Genomic DNA, 17,852 nt, shown 5'->3' with positions numbered 1-17,852 from the left:
TCAGATCTTTTCCTTAGCCTCACCCCAGAAGCTGTGGACCCCACCGGCTTCCGTTCTCAGTCTTGAATTCGCCAGGTTGATTTTCCCTTGTACCAACCCTTCCCTCTGCCTGAGTTTGCCCCTGATATTTAACTGGGCTGGCTCTTTGACAGGCCTCACCTCGAAGTCACCTCCTAGAATGGCCTTCCCCGTCCACCAGATCCAGAGGAATCCCAAGGCGCTCCTAATCCTGAGTCTGTTTCAAATCTCTGCATAGCTGCGGTATTTGTGTGTGTGTGTGTATGCATGTGTGCGTACCGTCTTTCTCTACTAATAAGCAAGAAGCTCCACGAGGGGTCATATCCACTGGTACCCTTCACCGACAGCTGAGCCTGGCACCCCAGAGGCATCCACTGGGGAAGTAGCGAGTAAATGCAGACGGGCACCCTCCAGGCACTCAGACACAGACGCGCACCCACAGGAGGTATCCCCCACAAGCGTAGGCATGCAGGTACACGTGTGCAGAAATACCCACACGCACGCAGCTTCTGGGCCGTAGAGGAGAAACTGAGACCAGAGCGCCAAGGTCACTCTCTGCCTCCCTTGGTTTCTCTGGGTGTCTCTGTCCCATCTCCTTATGACGCTGGCTGTCTCCCCCTCTCTCTGTCCTCTTTTCTCCGTGTCTCTGTCAACCTCTGGTTCTCTAGCCCGCCTTCTTCCCTGTGACTCTGGCCCTTCTGTGGCTCTCTGGCTCTCTCTTCTTGCCTTTGCCTCGTTGCTTCTCACTGTCCTGTGTCCCTCTGTTTGGGGAGCTGCCTCCCTAACTCCGAATCTCCGTCTCTCCGTGTCTCTGGTCTCTGTCCTTTTCCTTACACTTTCTGTATCTTTATGTCCCTCTCTCGTGTCTCTCTTTATCTCAGAGTTGCCCTGTTCTCTGCTTCTCTTCACCCAGCCGCTGTCTCTGTCTCTCCCTGTCTCTATCTACCTGCGTCTCTGTTTCTGGCTCTGTATCTCTGACTCTCTGACTCTGGTTTTCGTTCTCCCTCCCTCCGTCTTAAATCAGCCCTGCCTCCACATCTCCACGGCTGTCCACATCCCTGTGGCAGAGAGACCCATCTTTCACCTCTGGTGGCAGCTTTATGGCCCCAGCGGCTGGGCCAGTGCTCTACTCTGCCGATGCCCACCTCCCCTGCAGGGCCGCGGCAACCTCCACACAGACAGCCCTGGCCCTGGCAGCATTTACAGATGCCCAACCAGGGGGCCTTATTTCAACAGCACGTAGCACCAGGCACCCGCTTGGTCTGACCACCCTGGAGCTTCTGGAGAAGTACCTGTACCTGTACCTGGAGAAGTACCTGTTACACAGGTACTGACGGGCACTGATGCAGATGTGGCAACGGCCAGGCAGGTGGACACCTGAGGGAGGAAGGGAGAACATGCCAGGCAGTCCTGGGCCCCAACTCGGTTGTCCCCTGGGCTCAGCGCACCTGTTCCGAGGGATCTTTGGGGAGGCAACAGGCACACAAGAGCCCTGGATTCCGGTCCTATCTTTACCCAGACCCTAGGCTCCTGCCTCCCCAGCGTAGCACTGTAGGATCCCCCATCAACCCACCTAACCTGGTGTGCAACAGCACCTCAAAGCACCTCGCCTGACTACTCTACCTCAGTCGTTCTCTACCGAGCCAGTTTTGCTCCCCAATTTTGCCATGTCTGGAGACGTTTTTTGGTGGTCACAACTTGGGGCCGTAGAGGCCAGGGATGCCGCTGAACATCCTACAAACACGCAGGGCGGTCCCTTCGTAATGAGAGACTTATCCGGCCAGAATGTCAGCAGTGCCGAGGTGGAGGACCTCTGCTCTACCCCACGGGGAAAATTCTGCTTCTCAGAATTCCCGCGCTCTCTGACCGCCCGCGAACTCTTCGTGCTCTGACCAGGGGTGGGGGCCGTGAGAAGACACCAGCGTTGATCCCGGCTCGGCCTTTAGTGGCGGCAGCTAAGATTTATTGAGCCTTTCTAAAGCACTGGGTGGCACCAAACGTAGAGAAACTCATCTCAGTCTCACAATCATCCACAGGAGGCCCGGGCACTATTGCGCTGCCCGTTCTAAGTGTGGGGACGCAGGCAGAGAGCAGTGAGTCATCAGCTCAAGGTCACATAGCTGGCAAGGGCAGAGATGGATTCGAACTGGTCATTTGGGGACAGACCCACAGGACAGAGCCCTGGCTGGGAACACTCCTGGGCAAGTCCTTTTCCATCTCTGAGCCTCCCCTCCCTTCTTTTTCCACCTAGCACGTGGGATCTCACTTAACCCAGCCAGCAGCCGTTGCAGGAGGTAAGGCACTGTCCTTACCTCTTCGTGGGCTAGAAAGCCAAGGGTTCGAGATTGAAGTCTCAAGGTCCTGGGGCTGGGAAGTGGTGGAGCAGAGATTTGAACTCAGCTCTGCCTGACCCCAGGGCTCCTGCTCCTAATCAGTCACCTGCAATCTCCCCAGGGCTACAAAGCGGGAGGGCAGAGGTCCTTCCAGCTTGGAGGACTCGTCAAAGACAGCAGCCCCCCAGGGTTTCTGATTCACTGGAGTTTGCTTTTTGAGTAAGTTCCCAGGCCATGCAGATGCTGCTGGCCCAGAAACCGTATAGAGAACTCCTGCGGGAGAGCCTGGGATTAGATCTCCTGTCCCTGGGTTCAAATCCTGGCTCTGGCTGTTGCTTGCTTTGTAACCAGGGGATGTCGCCTAACCTCTTCCTCTGCAAAGCAGAGATAACGGCAATATCTATCACTTAGAGTTTGCCGAAAGGATTAAGGGAGATAATGACAAAGAGAAAGGCACTTTTATGGTGCCGGCTATCTAGTAAATGCTCATAGATGTTCACTGGTAAAAGGATCCCCAAGCCAGGCAACTCCCCGCCTCCCCAGACAGACTGGAAGCTCCCGGAAGGTGAAGGACACTTCTTCTCCTGACTACCAGCCACCGCCCCAGGCCTGCGTGGAGGGGACGTTTCAGAACAAGCACCGAAGGGGCGGTAGACGTAGCTTTCATTGATCAAGGCACCCCAGGGGCACCCGGGTGGCTCAGTTGGTTAAGCGTCCGACCGTCGACTCAGGTCGTGATCTCGCGGCTTGAGACGCGAGTTCGAGCCCCACGTCGAGCCCCACGTCGAGCTCTGTGCTGACAGCTCAGAGCCTGGAGCCTGCTTTCCGATTCTGTGTCTCCCTCTCTCTCTCTCTCTCTCTCTCTCTCCCTCTGCCCCTCCCCCACTCGTGCTCTGTCTGCCTCTCGCAAAAATAAACAAACATTAAAAAAAATTTTTTTTTAAACAAAGAAAAGGCACCCCAAAGGGCCTCTACCCCACAGCACAGGGCCTCCAGGAACATGGTGAGGATAGGGCACAGGCAGCATTGAGGACCCCCAGGCCCACCTGGCCCCCAGCCTTCCTCCGAGCTCTGCCCCACCCCCAGTAATCCCTTTCAGGGAGGGGGGGGGGAGAGCGTTGGCCTCCCAAGACCCTGGTGGGAGACAGTTTGGACCAGTACCCGAGCCTCCCTTTGGTCACCAACCAAGGCAAGTCAATCGTGCTGTGCTGTGTGACTCTTAGCCAATCCCTAGTCCCCTCTGGATCTTAGTTTCTTCACTTAAAAATCAAACAAGAACTCAGCATAGTAGGTGAGGATGGGGTCTCCAGCCCCAGAATAATTGGGCTCAAACCCCGCCTCACCACTTACTTACCAGCTTTGTGACTTGTGGCAAATCACCCCACCCCTTGCGGGGAGCTTCGGTTTCCTTGTCGGTAAAACAGAATTGTTGGCAGCTCACAAGGGGGCACTGAAGGCTATGTGAGACGACGCGTCGAAAGTGCCGAGCTCGGTTCCCGGACCTCTGCAGATGACAGCTATTCTGTACACACGATGAGAAAGGGTAACCCTCATCACCACGACACGCGCGAGCTCTTGGCAGGCTCTCCCCCCACCCCGCCCCCCAGCCCTCTACACTCTTCTTGAGACTGTCTTCACTTTCTTGCCCACTCTGGGGTGGGGGCCAGTCTTTCAGAAGAGGCACATCTCAACAGAAGCTTGGAAGAGGGAGCGGTGTCATCAGTTATCCGCCACCGATTTATCTGAGTGTCTTTGTGCCCTTCGAGACTATAAGCCATACAAAGAGCTGCTTTGCTACCATTTTATCCCCCAGAGCCTATGACAGACTAAGCCGCCTTATAAATATTTGCCGCATGAATGAAAGAAGGGGCCCAGCCCCTCTAAAGGACAAACTCCCCGCCCTGGAGGGCAGGCCAAGGAGTCTCCTGGGGGAGGTGCGGTGAGGAGGAGAGCATCCAGGGACTCCCAGATTCTTCCTTTCCATGCAAAAGCCTCAGACATTTGGACTCGTAAATTCCTTGAATCCTGGAATCTCTGGGTGGAGAGAAGCTTTGCTGTTTTCCAGCCCCACCTCCTTCCAGTGGTGCCCAGGGCTGGGCTGGGGGGGCCGGGAGGGGGGCGGTGCCTGTCAACCCTGGCAACTGGGCCAGGAAGGGAACCTAAGGGATTGGGCAGGGGAAGGGGAAGTTCAGGGTGAAAATTCAACTTTTTCATCAAGGCAGAAAATAAAATCAAAGGTTGGAGAGGGTTTGATCCTGACTCTGCTACTTCCTGGCTTTGTTCTCTTAGGCAAATTCCTTCACCTCTCTGAGCCCTTGGTTTCCATATTTATGAAATGGGGTTTTAATGATAACCCTAACCACATGGAATTGGGGGGCGGATTAAATACGCGCATGTGAAACTAAGCCAAGCCCATAGTAAACACTCACAAATGTTCATTGTTAACATTATTATTATTGGGGAGTGTTAATAATTCATTCCTGCCCTGTAGCTCACATCCATGTTCATATCTGACCCCCACCCTGGCCCCTTCACTATTTACATAGCTGATTTCATGTCATCTTGAGAGGTCAGTGACATTTCTGACCGATATAAGTCAGGTTCCCCCCGCCCCCGCCCCCTCTCCCCCGCCGCCTCGAAGCGGCCTAAATAACAAGTAATATATAAAGAAATAAAACCGACTGGAGGGCTGTCAGCCTTGACCATTCAGAGAAGGCCTGACAAAGAGGACAGGTGGCTGGAAGTAGGTGGATTCTTCCAGAGAGCCTAAGATTGTGGACCAGGGTTCAAGGCCAGGGCTTCCTCAATGCGGGGGGGGGGGGGGGGGCGGGGGGGCGGGGCGGGGGAGGTGTCCCTACCCTTTGGCAACGAGGTAAAACTGAACTTGGGAACTCTTGAGCCCGTTCATGCCCCCAAGTCTGCAGGTTTTAAACCTGGATTGACCCAAATATTCCCCCTCGTCAGATCCGGAAACAGGGTCGGGTGAGCCAGACCTGTGCAAAGCCCAAGGTGCAATGCCGCCTCCCCTTCCCCCCTCCGCACTCAGAGCCAAGTTTTGCACGTCCATCCCAGCGTCCCTGTGACCATGCCCACACCACCTTAGCTGAGTGGCTCCAAGGAGGGGAGATCACCCACTCATCCGCCTCTGCACATCCAGAGGGGAGAAATATAGGTGCCAGTGATGGCAACGAACTTGCTGGGCTGGGGTTGAACCCAAGTGAAACTCCCAATACGCCTCGGCTGCTTTCTAAAAAGTAATTTTAATCATCAGGACAATCCTACATATCTATCATCTATTCATCCTCAGCTTGAGCACTTTACAGTAAGGAAACAGTGGCTTGCTAAGAGGCAGAACTGGATTTGAATCCAGGGCTCTTACAGTACAGTCTGCTCTGTGATAGACTCCTTCCTCTCTTTGGGACTCAGTTTCCTCATCTGTAGAATGGGGTGGTAGCTCCAGAATCTATGAGATCCACATTGAGACTTTTTGCAGCTCTGAGCTCAGGTCCCCACCCAGAAGCCTAAAACAGCCCAGAGGGCCTGGGCGGGAGAGAAGGGCAGGTGTAGACCTGACTGTCCCGCCAGGGAGGTGGGGGAGCACCGTCGCCAGACGCACAAAAACAACTAAATAAATCAGGGCCGAGAACTTCTAATCCTTCCCGGCTGTGGCTGCTACCGCTACGCCCAGCCTGGCCTGCCATCGCCTGGCCAGTTCCCGGGGCCTGGGAGGGGGACAAGGCACAGCCAAGAGCGCAGAGTGCAGCCAACAGAGTCGGAGTGATGCCCGGCCATCAAGTTGGCCTCGGCTCCCAGAGACGAGGGGAGGCCCTGCCGGCAGGGTGACTCAGGCATCCCAGACCCCCTCCTGGGTGGGCACGTTAGGCGCCTAGGTCTATTTTTAGAGCCGGCTCCAGGCCTGAGCTCGGAGGGGCAGGAAAGGGGGGCCTCGTAGGGGCGCAGGGGCCTGACCAACTCCTCCCCGCTCCCGGCTCAAGCCCCAGGCCCTCCAGCGGCCTATCTAGAAAAGAATGGAAACACGGCGTGGGGGGAAGTTGCAGGGATTTCGGCGCAGGCCCGAGAATGCAATCCCCCGTCCACCCTCCTCCCTGCAAGGCCTGGCAGTTCCAGGGAGCTGGGCGCGGCCTCCCGAGAAATGACCTCTGCTAAGCAGGGCCAGGAGCCTCCCGACGGCGGGTCTGTCTGGCTATTGGACTGGGGGCCAGGGCGGGCGGGGCTCCCGGGCGAGCCAAGAGGCTAGGGAAAGAGAGGAAGAAGCTTCCAAGTTCGGGGGATCCCGAACACACCCCCACTCCCGCCCGCCGCGCCTCCGGACCACTCAGGCCACGCCCCTCAGGCCACACCCACGGTCGACTCCACCCTAGGCCCCGCCTCCTATTTGGCTCTGCCTGGCCCTGGCCAACCTTGCATCACGTCTGCAAGGTCCAGAAAGGCCCAGATGCCGGACATCTGACGGCCTGGGACTGGACGTAGGCCTGCCTCTGGGGGCCGGGACGTAAGTGAGAGGAACGGGTGCCTCCTCCCTCAGCGTGGGGTCGGGGAGAAGGAGAGCGTCGCGGGGTGGGGGTCAACCACGGCGCCCTTGCCAGGAAGGTCTCTAAGCTGAGGGCGTATCTGTGGGAGCCCGCCGGTTTTTGAGGCCCCTCGGAACACGGAAACACTGCTGTATTCGCGGGCACACGGCGGTATGCCGAGGAGGCTGGGGCAGAGGTCACTGGGCTGATACCCCCACTACTGGACCGTACAGGTTGAGGCCACGGTCCTGGGGAGCGGGGGCAGCTGAGGGCCCCAAATACTTGAGCTCTCGTGGCGAGTTCAGGGACGCGGGGTTTGAGGAGGCCCAAGTGAAGGCCCATCCCTCCCAGGGTGAGGTGCAGAGGATGGGAGGGGAGCCGGTCTCTTAGCACCAGTCCTCCATCTAGCGGGAAGTTTGGGAATCGCAGGGGGGATGCCGAGGTGGGGTGGGGGGAGGGGTCCATGGCACCCCAAATCCTTCTTCTCCCTGGGTGTCCTGCTGGCACCTACATCCCAACCCAATCTGCTCCATCTCAGGGACTGGCCCCAGATAGTCATTCGAAGGCCTGTCCTCCCCTAATCCCAACCCCCAGCCCCAGGTCCTGCCCCTTCTTCGTAATGATCTGTGGACGGTGTCTTCTTCCGCCGTCCCTCAAGGCCACTGCCCCAGGTTCAGGCAGCCACTGTCGTTGGATCTCTGCAGCTCCTGCCAGCCGCCACCCCTGCCTCCAATTTTACCCCTTCCCCCATCCATTCTTTACTGCCAGCAACGTGGTGTTTTGTATCAGAAATCTGGTCTTGTCACTCCCTTGGTAAATATCTTTTTATGGTCAAGAACTCCAAGCCTCCGCTTTTCACCACCTAGCCCCACCTCCTTCACGAAGGCCAACGGTCAGTTCTTCACACACCCCTGCTGGCTCTCACCAAGAGGCCTTCCCACCTGCTGTTCCTTTCTCCTGGAACACTTTTCCTCACCATCTTCAGGGCTCAGTCTGGCAGAAACTCTGCTCCTTGGGAGGAGACCCCCTAGGAATGAGTCCGGTGCCCCTTGTCTGAGCTCCCTCCTGTCCCTGGTGTGTCCCTTCAGTCTCGGAGCTGTCTCAGAGCGTCATTGCTAGGGTCACTAACCCACTCCCTCGACAGGATAATGTATTGATATGTTAATTGTTTTGCTCCCCTCCCCGTTCCAAGCTGGTAGCCCAGCCCTTTGGTTTTCCTAGCCCCAGGGAACAGTGTGAGGCTGCTCACAAAAGCTGTTTGAAGTCTGATGGCTCATCCTGACTTTGGAAAAAGCTAACCTTCTGAAAGTGACTGTGCTAGGTGTTCCCACGTGGAGAGAAGAGGGCGGGAGCCGACGGGGGAGGGGGAGGGGGGGGAGAGAATGGAGACAGAGCAGCTAGCTGCAGAGTGGGCAGAAGGGGGGTCCTGGGAGTGGTGGGGACATGTGTCCAGCAGCCCCACCCCTGACTGGTGGTGGGAGTTGTGGAAGATGGTGAACCTGGGGAGGCTGGAGTCCAGGTGGGGGAGGGGGGAAGGTCTAGCCTCAGTAACGGAAGAACAGCTAAATAGCCGGAAACTTCAGCGACCATGTAAACTAAGACAATGGGCATCTCTGTGTGATCAAAGACAGGTGACCCCTCCTCCATGCTTAGGCCCAAGTGAGACAGCAGGTCCTTGCACGAGACTCTGGAGAAGGTGGCAGGGGACCCCGGTGATGGTTGAGATTGCATTTTCTGCCAACTCGTAGGAAAGGGCTTAGCGTGAGTCAGACTGGAGCTGACTTAACAAGAATAGAGAACTGGAGTATTTCTGGAGTTTGTGCACCAGGATCTCTACCTGCCACACCTGTCTGTTGTCGCACCGCGGGGCCGGGACTGGGCACCTCGCTCCAAATTGAATCATCAGGACCTAGCGGGGTGCCTGGCACATAGTAAGTGCTCAAAATGCATACATCGAGTTCGCTTTTCCTCTATAGCTACAGAAATCTTTCCAAAACCCAGGTCTGCTTCCGTGATTCCCCAGCAACCCTCAGAATAAAAGCCAAACCCCTAACATGGCCCTTCGAGGCCCACTGTGATCAGAACCTGCCTCCCTCGTGGCCTCATGTCTGCAGCCCAACCCCCTCCCCTCCTCTCCTCTCCTCTCCTCTCCTCTCCTCTCCTCTCCTCTCCTCTCCCCTCCCCTCCCCTCCCTTCCCCTCCCCTCCAGCCAAACCACATGATTCACAGGGTTTCCCAGACTTGCCAGGTTGTTTCATGCCTCCATGCTTCCTTTGCTTACATGGCACCCTCCTCCTGGAGTGCCCCTTCCCCTTTCTCTGCCGGCTGAGCTTTCAGTTTGTCTTCAAAGCTCAGCACATGTGCTTCCTTTCTCTAAGAAGCCTTCCTGGATACCCTCCCTACAAAGGCAGAGGAGCCCTCTCCCGCTCTGGAGCCTACTGCTTACGTCCATATCTGACTCCCTCTTCCCCTAGCCCCAGCTCCCAAATTGCGGCTTCTCTAGCGTGGGGAGTCCCCAGTGTCCCGCACAACGCCAGGTATACCAGAGGTTTTCCATAAATGCTCACTATTCACTCAACATTAGCCCTGACCCTCCATGGACTCATGACGTGACCTCAAGCAACCTCTCTCCCCTCTGTGGGCCTTACTTGTCCTCTCTGCACAATGCAGGGGAGGGGGGAGGGAGTGGAACGCAATGGTCTCTAAGGGCCCTTCCTTCTCTTGGTTGAGCTTGGAAGGGATGACATGTAAAACGCCATCCACCTGTGTGCACCGCAGGCCAGCTAAGGGCAGGGCACGCTGGGACACGCAGCTGCACACGTAGCACCCATACATGGCCACCTGGGAACAAGCCCCTGCCTATATTGCCACAGGTGACACCCTCGCGCCAAGGTGTATGTGGTCTTCTGGACATCCATACTCTATCCACCCAAACCCCACCCCCAATCAACCCCGGCCCTGACCGTGAAAAGCTCAGCAGGAGCCAGAGCCGCCGTCCGGCAGCAAGTTAATATGCAAGGAAGGAGCCTCCTGCAATATGCATGCCCTGAGGCTGGTGTCCTGTGGGGCTTTCTCCTTTCCAGGCTTGCGCATACAATACCCTCCCCCCACCCCCAGGTCCAGACACAGACACAGTCAGCCTGTGGCAGAGCAGGAAGGGCCAGAGCTTTAGCTCCAGGTCCCCCACTTCTTGCTGTCCTATGGGAACCTTCAATTCCACATCCATTCAGCAATATCTATTAAGTTCACATCATGTGCCAGGCAATGGTATGTATATCAATGAATCTCACCCTGTGCTGTGCTCAGAGGTTCACAGTCTAGTTGCGGGGTGGGGGGGGGGGGAGGGGTGGAGACAGACAATAAACAGGTGCTGTAATTTCATACGGGGCGGGGGGAGGGGGAAGCAGTGCTATGGAAGGATTAGGCTGTAATATAAAATGTCATACAAAACGTGATGTGATACAAAGGGACTCGGAGGGGCGAAGGGTATGGAAGGAAGGCCTTTCTGAGGAGATGGCTTCAATCAGAAAATGAGGAGCCAGCAAAGCAAATCACTGGGAAAGAGCCTTTCAGGTAGAGGGTGTAGCACGCGCAAAGGCCCTCGTCTAGGAGAGAGCATGAAATGTGTTTGAGGAGCAGAAAGGAGGCCACATAGCTGGAGCTCCATCAGTGAGGAGAGAGTGGCAGGGGACACATTAGAGCTGCGGACAGGGACCAGATCAGTCCCCACCTCTCGGGCCACAGTGGGAAGGCTTAGCTTTATTCTGAGAGCAAAAGAAGGCCCCTCGGAGGTTTTGGGCAGAGGAAACAAAATCCGTCCTGCTTCCCTCCTCCTTGATATCCTTCCTAGGGACGTTGTCTTCCTCATCTTCGCACTGTCAATGCCCAGCTTGGGCCTGGCATGAGCTGGCAGTGGACAACGTTTACTGACTATGTGAACGACCACTTCAGGCTCTCCTGACTCCAGGCTTGACTGAGCGGCTCAGAGTGGATGAGCTGGGCCACTGAGGCGTCCTAGAGCAGCTCCGGATGGGAGTCACCTGGGCCAGATTAAGATATTCAAGTGCCCTGCCCACTGAGAAGAGTCTGGCATTTTTCATACATAACTCGTAATAGAAATAATGCTATTCTGTGAAGCATAATACTTACGCATATGCTGAAACGGAAACAACTTCTTTTCCAATTTTTCAACCGCGAGATTCTGGATAAGCTTATTGAAGCAGAATTTCTTTCTGAACGTGTGTGTATGTGTGTGCGTATGTGTCTTGCTGTCACCTTCTGGTGCCCCAAGCCGGACCGTTCGGTCAACCAGTGCTAGAAGGCAGGCCTGGCCCAACTATCCCCTCAGCGATGTGGTCTCAGCTTGCGGGCTCTGGCTAATGAGGAGTGCCAAGGTACCACGGTGGCCCAGGCCTAACTGATAGCAAGCGGCCCGTAGCAGCATTTGCTGGCAGCTTCTCAAGGCTGCACCAGAGTTGGCAGGTGTGTAGCGCGAGAAGGCTGGTAACGCCCCCTGGGCCACTGCGGCTTGCCCCTGCCCACTTCTGACCCTCTGAAAACTGTACAGTGACCAAGGCCCTAAGAGACTTCTCAGAGGAAGAATCTAGGGCTCAGAAAGTTTACTTAACTTGCCCGAGCCCGCTGGGCAAGTATCAAGCTGCAATTTAAGCACGAGCCTGGCCCCCAAGCCAACTCCATTCCCCTCCTGAGGGTGGGTAGGCCGGGCTGGGCAAGAGTGCCAAGGGGCACAGCCCATCTGCCTGGATCTGGATCCCCAGAGGTGACAAGAACAAACTGTGGAGCAAAGCCCAGCACAGCCTTGAGGTGAGCCTTGCCCTCCCCTTGGCCTCTTTTGCTGCCCAGCTGAGCTCTAAGCTCAAAGCACTCCCAAGCCCCTCCTTGGGCCTAGAGCTGGATCCTCGTCTCGAGGTCTCCATGTGGGTCCCACAGCATTATACAGCCACAGTGCTAGGCACCCAGAGGGGTTCCAGAAGCTCGAATGGAATAGCCCTTGGGCCCTGGGTCCTAGGATTCCCTTCTCACTTCTCTCCCACAGTGGTGTGCTTCGCAGGTTCTATCTACCATTCAATTCCAACCACATCCGCTCTGCTTGTGGACCCTACAGGGAATTAGACACAGTCCCCACCAGGGAGGAAGGTCGACTTCTCTTCTCTCTTCCCCACGTCAGTGCACTCCCTGGGGCCAGGGCTCAGGAAACTCAAACAAAGCAGATCAGAGATTCTCAGGCAGAACGGGAAGCAAGGTGGCTCAGGGCAGCACCCTCATGTGCAAGCCAGTTTTCTCAAGCCAACCTCAGAGTGAGCTCTGCCTCTTCTGCGCTCCAGCACACTCCACCCCCGCAGCCCCCAGTAGGTGGGAAGTGACAAATGAGCCTGAGGAAGCGGAGAAGGGGAGGCAGCAATCGATAGCATTAACATGATGCCCAAATTAAATATTGACTTTCTTGGTGGACTCTAGGAGGCCTGGATTGATGGCTGGGGCTGTGCCATGCACCACAGGGGATGGGGACATACCAGCCTGGAGCAGGCCCAGTGGGGAGGATTGTGGGGAGGGCTTGCCCCTGCTCCTGCCTGGTCAGGAGCAGCAGGGGCAACGACTGCTGAGAGCCCAGGGCACGTGCCTTTATCTTGTACCCTGGGAACTTCCCCAGGGAGTCCAAAGCTTCCTCCTCCCAGAGGTCCTAGAGCTGAGGTCTTGTTGCGAGCCCACCTCTACCTTCCATCCCCTCTTCAGGAAGTGTGGCTGGCCTGCAGCCCAGCAGATGAGCAGAATCAATCTCCGTGATGATATCCATTTTTCCAGGTCCCAGGACCCTGCCTCCCAGAATGGCAGAGCTGGTTATTTTTGGTCTGTCGTTATGTAGGATCTTGAGGAGGGGGATAGGATGACCTCTTCCTTGCTGGAAACATTCCATCAATCATCCTTGCCGGCTAATTCACCTTTAGAGCCTACAGTGGGCCTTGAACTTCTTCTCCCTTTTCATAGCCCCACTGCAAGAATTGTCTATACTGTCTTCATTTCATCACCTCCTGCTCACTCTAAGAGCAGGCCCACTCCAATACGGCCTCCTGCCACACCAATGACTCTGACCCAGCTTTGTGTTCCAGTCCTGTGCATCTACCCACCTACTTCCTATGTGAAATTCCCCTTTGACCATCTCCAAGGTATTTCCAGGTTAACACACTCAAAGCCAAAGTCATAATCATGTTCCCCAAAGCTGGTTCTCTTCCAGTGCCCCAAATCTAATGGCACAGTCATCCACTGAGGTGCATAAGACAGAAGGCCATGAATCATCCTTGGCTTCTTTCCATACTGTCCATATCAGGGGCTGACAACTCCACCCACTACACACATATAAATTCCATGCCCCTTCCACTGAAAGTTCCCTTCATGGATGGTCTCTTCACTGGTCTCTCTGTATCCACCCTTACTCTTCATTAATTATCCGCCCCCATCCATTTCCCTCCACCCAGAGCAATCCTGTTAATATATAATCTGATCACACCAGTCCTCTGTTTGACACCCTTCCTGACTTTCCACTGGCCTGAAATGCCAAAGCCCTATTGGAGGCTCCTCTGCCCTGACATTTAACATGTATGTTGAGGGCCTAAGAGGGTAGGGGTCTTCCTGGGGTTGGTGGCCTTGGAGAAGTGCAGGGAGGAATAATGGAGGCTGCTGGGGACTGCCCCTAAAAAACCCCAACTGTGGGACCCCATGAACTTGCAGGGAGGGCAAGAAGCCTTGAGGGAAGTAAGTCCAGAGAGGCAGAAGTTGGCAGTATCCTGCACCCAAGGTCTCCCTCAGGCCTCCTTGGTCACCTAATTTCCTTTTAATTGGTGCCTAATGGAAGTGAATTATTGAGTTTTAATGTGTCTGTTCAAGTGCCAGTCTTAACCTGCCTCCCTTTTCCCAGGAGTCTGTGGCTGCAGGTGGAAAGAAGGAAGACAGGCTGTTGAGGGTGGGGAGGAGTGTGCACCCTTCCCCCAGCCCTGCTGAGGTAGGCCTGATAGTCCTCAGGTCTCCCTGGGACCTTCTCTACTTCCCCAACACCCCCTCCCTGTCCACCTGCATCCCCTGAATACCTAGGTTCCAGTATCACTGACTTAGGACCTACTTTGTGCTGGCACTGTGCTGAGAATTTTCCCTGCATCACTTTCTTGAACCCCCATCAGAACCCAGTGAGGCAAGTAGTACTTGTACCCCCTTTCCACAAATGACTCTGAACTGACATGTCCAAGGCCACTGCCTTTATTCTATCTAGAGCTGTGCTCTAGATATGGTAGTCTCTAGCCACACTTGACTACTGAGCACTTAGAATGTCACCAGGCTGAACTGAGATGTGCTGTATGTGTAAAACAAACACTAGACTTCAAGACTTAGTAAGAAAAGAGAATGTTGGTAATTTCCTTTACTGATTATGTGTTGAAGTGATTTTTTGATATATTGGGCTAAATATATTATTAAAATAAATCTCACCTATTTTTCTTTTTATTGTTTTTAAAGTTTATTTGTTTATTTTGAGAGAGAGCATGTGAGCAGGGGAGAGGCAGAGAGAGAGAGGGAGAGAGAACCCCAAACAGGCTCCATGCCATCAGCACAAAGCCTGACACAGGGCTTGAACCCACAAACTGTGAGATCATGACCTGAGCCAAAATCAAGAGTTGGACGCGTAACTGACTGAGCTACCTAGGCACCCTTATTTCCTTTTTAAAAATGGCTACTAGAGAATTTGACATTTAAAATTACATATGTAGTTTTCGTTTTTTTGTTGGGCATTTTCCCAGGGTCTGGTCTTACACACATAGGGCTGGTCTGCTCACCCATGACCCTGCCATGGCCTGGAAGGCAGGGGAAGCTGCAACCAAGCTTGGGTGAGTCCCGAAGGCTGTCTCACCTCTTGGGAGGGCTGCGGGTCCCTTTCAGCACCCTGGACAGCATCCAGGGCTGTCTTCACCTTGGGTCCTTGGATCGCGCCAAGGCCCAGGAAGGAATAACCGAGACCGGGGCAGGTATCACCTGCAAAATGCTCCCCATGAATAATAATATCAGTGAGGAGGGCTGGGTAAGAATTATCCATATCCATTCTGCAGATGAGGAAACCAATGTTGTTTTGTGCGTTCCGTCTGTCCACTCAATAAAGATCCACTGATGCCTGCTCTGTGTGGAGCCAACTCAACATACAAACCTGACCAGATCAACATAAATGACAACAATTCTGTGAGAAGTTTGACAGTGAAAGTGTGTGCCAGGACTTTGGGAGCCCAGTGGGTGCCAACTCCTGAGACAGGGAGTTCAGGAATGACTTCACAGAGGGGCCACTTGGGCTAGATCTAGAAGGATGAAGGGGGTTGCCAGGAGGGAGTCCCAAACAGAAGAAATGACATGTGCCTAGGCACAGAGGGCAGAGAGACAGGCCAGGAGAGTTAGGCAAGGGTCACATCACCAAGGGCCTAGATTCTAGGCTACTTCTAGGATCCTTAGGAGGCTTCTGAGCAGGGCAGTGGCCAGGCCACGTCTGCATTTTGAAAAGATCACACTTGGGCCAGGTGGACCAAGAACTGGAGATAGGAGGCAGAGAGAATAAGGAAGACAACAAGGTGAGAAATTCAAGTCCAGGAAAGAAATGACGAGTTAGCTATTAGCCCTAATGGAAGAGCTCTCAGGCCTACAGATAAGGAAACCCAAGCCAAGGGCCCAGCAGCCTGTCCAAAGTCACACCCCAAGTCAGGGCTTGGGGGAGTGAGGACTGAGGGGCAGAGGGATGGGGCCCTGAGCCCAGGAAAGCTCTGCCACAGAAGCGGCGAGCCTCCAGCCTGTTTGAGCAGAACCAACAAGGTGAATATTAAACTGCCCCAAACCAGATGCACAGCAAGAAACCACAAGAGGGGAGGGGAAAGCACATGGCAGCTCAGCCCCAGAGATCCCAGCGGTGGCCAGTGGAGCCCAGGGCCAGGAAGAAAGGAGACAGGAATACAGGAAAGGCACGGAGAAGGCTTTAGGTGGTAGCTCAGAGAAAAGCCTGGCCTGCACCATGGTGGGGGCCCAATAATGTCCATCATTTTTTTTTTGTGCCAATAATGTCCATCACAGCACCCCAACCTCCGCCTGGGGCCAATCACACCCCTCCTTGGGGAGTTTCTGATTAGAATTCAGGAGAAAGTTTCTTCCTCTCTGGGGGCAAAGCAAGTGCTGGGCGCTGGGAGAAGGAAACCCAGTGCGGGGGGTGAGGAAGCTTGCCTGGAAGAATGAAGCTGACACAGAGCAGCTGTGAGGAGCAGAACGCCCAGTGGCACTCTGACCCTGGGTCCCCTCACCCAAGGCCAGCCACACATGCCCACCACTGTCCTTGCTGCAGCTTGCAACTCCTGAGTGAACAAAGTTCCCTTTTACCTGGGCTGGCTGGTATCGAGATCCTGCCATTCACAGCCCCAAGTCCCAGTAAAGCCACTGACAAGGTGTGTGAGTTTGGGAAAGTCATGTCCCCTCTCTGAGCCCTGACTTTCTCATCTGTAAAGTGGGGGAGTCACAATACCTACCTTGAAGACGCAAATGAGGTCGTGCCTGAGAGAGCACCGTACGCAGTAAGTGCCCGGGGTGCCCAAGGGGAGGCGGCCTGGAAGGTTCAAAGGAACTCAGGGGGCCTGGAAAAGCCCAGGGCCTAGGGGCACAGGGTTAAGGACTCTGCTCCCGCTCCCCTGACCAGCCCCACAGCAGGCAGAATTCAGCGAAGACTGAGGGAGCCTGTACCTCCATGGCCATCCCTCTTCCAGCTCCTTCAGGAGGCTGTTAGCTGTCACCCCTGCTGCAGCAGCCAGTCCCTTCCCCCACTCTCTCATCCAAACTCCCACAGCACCTAACCCCTCCCTCTGATGTGTCAGCCATCCCCGGAGACTGAGTCCCTGGGGAGTGGCCCAGGGGTGCCCACGCTGCTGAATGGCCAGGCCAGTAGCTGCACCTGTGGCCCCCACTCCCAATGCTGCCTGACCACAGAAGCACACTACTGCACAGACTGCAAGCTATTTTTACATGCTGAGCCTGTGCCCCCTTTTCCTGGGTGCCTGGGAACTGAGCAAGGGTCCATCCACTCAGGCATGTGAAGCATACACCCCAGCAATGAGCCTCCCATCCCGGCCCTCTGGCACCAAGGCAGCCTGGTCCCCCCACTCCACACCCGCACCAAGCCCTGAACCCCGAGGCTCCACTGCCACCCAGCACCCTGTCGCTCCCCTGCAGCCATGAAGCTCAGGTGCCGAGAGGTGAGTTAAAGCTTCCTGTCCTATCAGGGGGAGGCTGATAAAAGGTGTACGAGGGTGGGCTCCACTGTCCACCAAGCCTGGGTTTGAAATCCCAGCTCTGACTCTGACAATGGCCTTGAGCAAGTCACTTCCCATTTCCGGCCTTGTGTTCCTATCCACAAGCCTAAAACCTTCCAGCAAGGTTATTCTGAGGCATCAGTGGTTGTGTGTGCAAAGCTCCTAGCACAGAGCGCAGCGTGAGACCAAGTGCCAAGTGATGATAGCTAAGACTTGAGAAGCGGCTTCTGTGCCAGGCACTCGCTAAGCCCTTTGCATATATTAATGTCTCATCCTCTTAGCCACCCTATGAGGTAGGTACTATCACCATCCCTATTTCACAGAAACTGAGGTCACTAAGCACTGCCTTGGCTCCGGCCTAGGCAGCCTGGCCTCTGAGTCCCAGTGAACAGCAGCCATGACCATCATAGCCACGGGGGAAGGCCAGCTGCAAGGGGTCCCATACCACACGCCCAGTCTGCTTACCCACCCAGGCCCTGACGGGAGACAGGATGCGTCCGAGGTCATCCAGGAAATCGGGGGCAAAGATGGTGTCAGAGCCCAGGTGTCCCCTCCCAGTCAGGGCTGGCCTGACCCCATTATGCAATTTGCTGAGACCAAGTGAGGTGAACCAAGGAGACGGGGGAACAAAGCTG

The sequence above is a fragment of the Lynx rufus genome, unplaced genomic scaffold (assembly GCF_022079265.1).
Source record: "Lynx rufus isolate CCGP_SWC_20201006 ecotype Redwood Valley unplaced genomic scaffold, mLynRuf1.p SCAF_2, whole genome shotgun sequence".
Lineage (NCBI taxonomy): Eukaryota > Metazoa > Chordata > Mammalia > Carnivora > Felidae > Lynx > Lynx rufus.
This window is presented reverse-complemented; position numbering follows the sequence as displayed.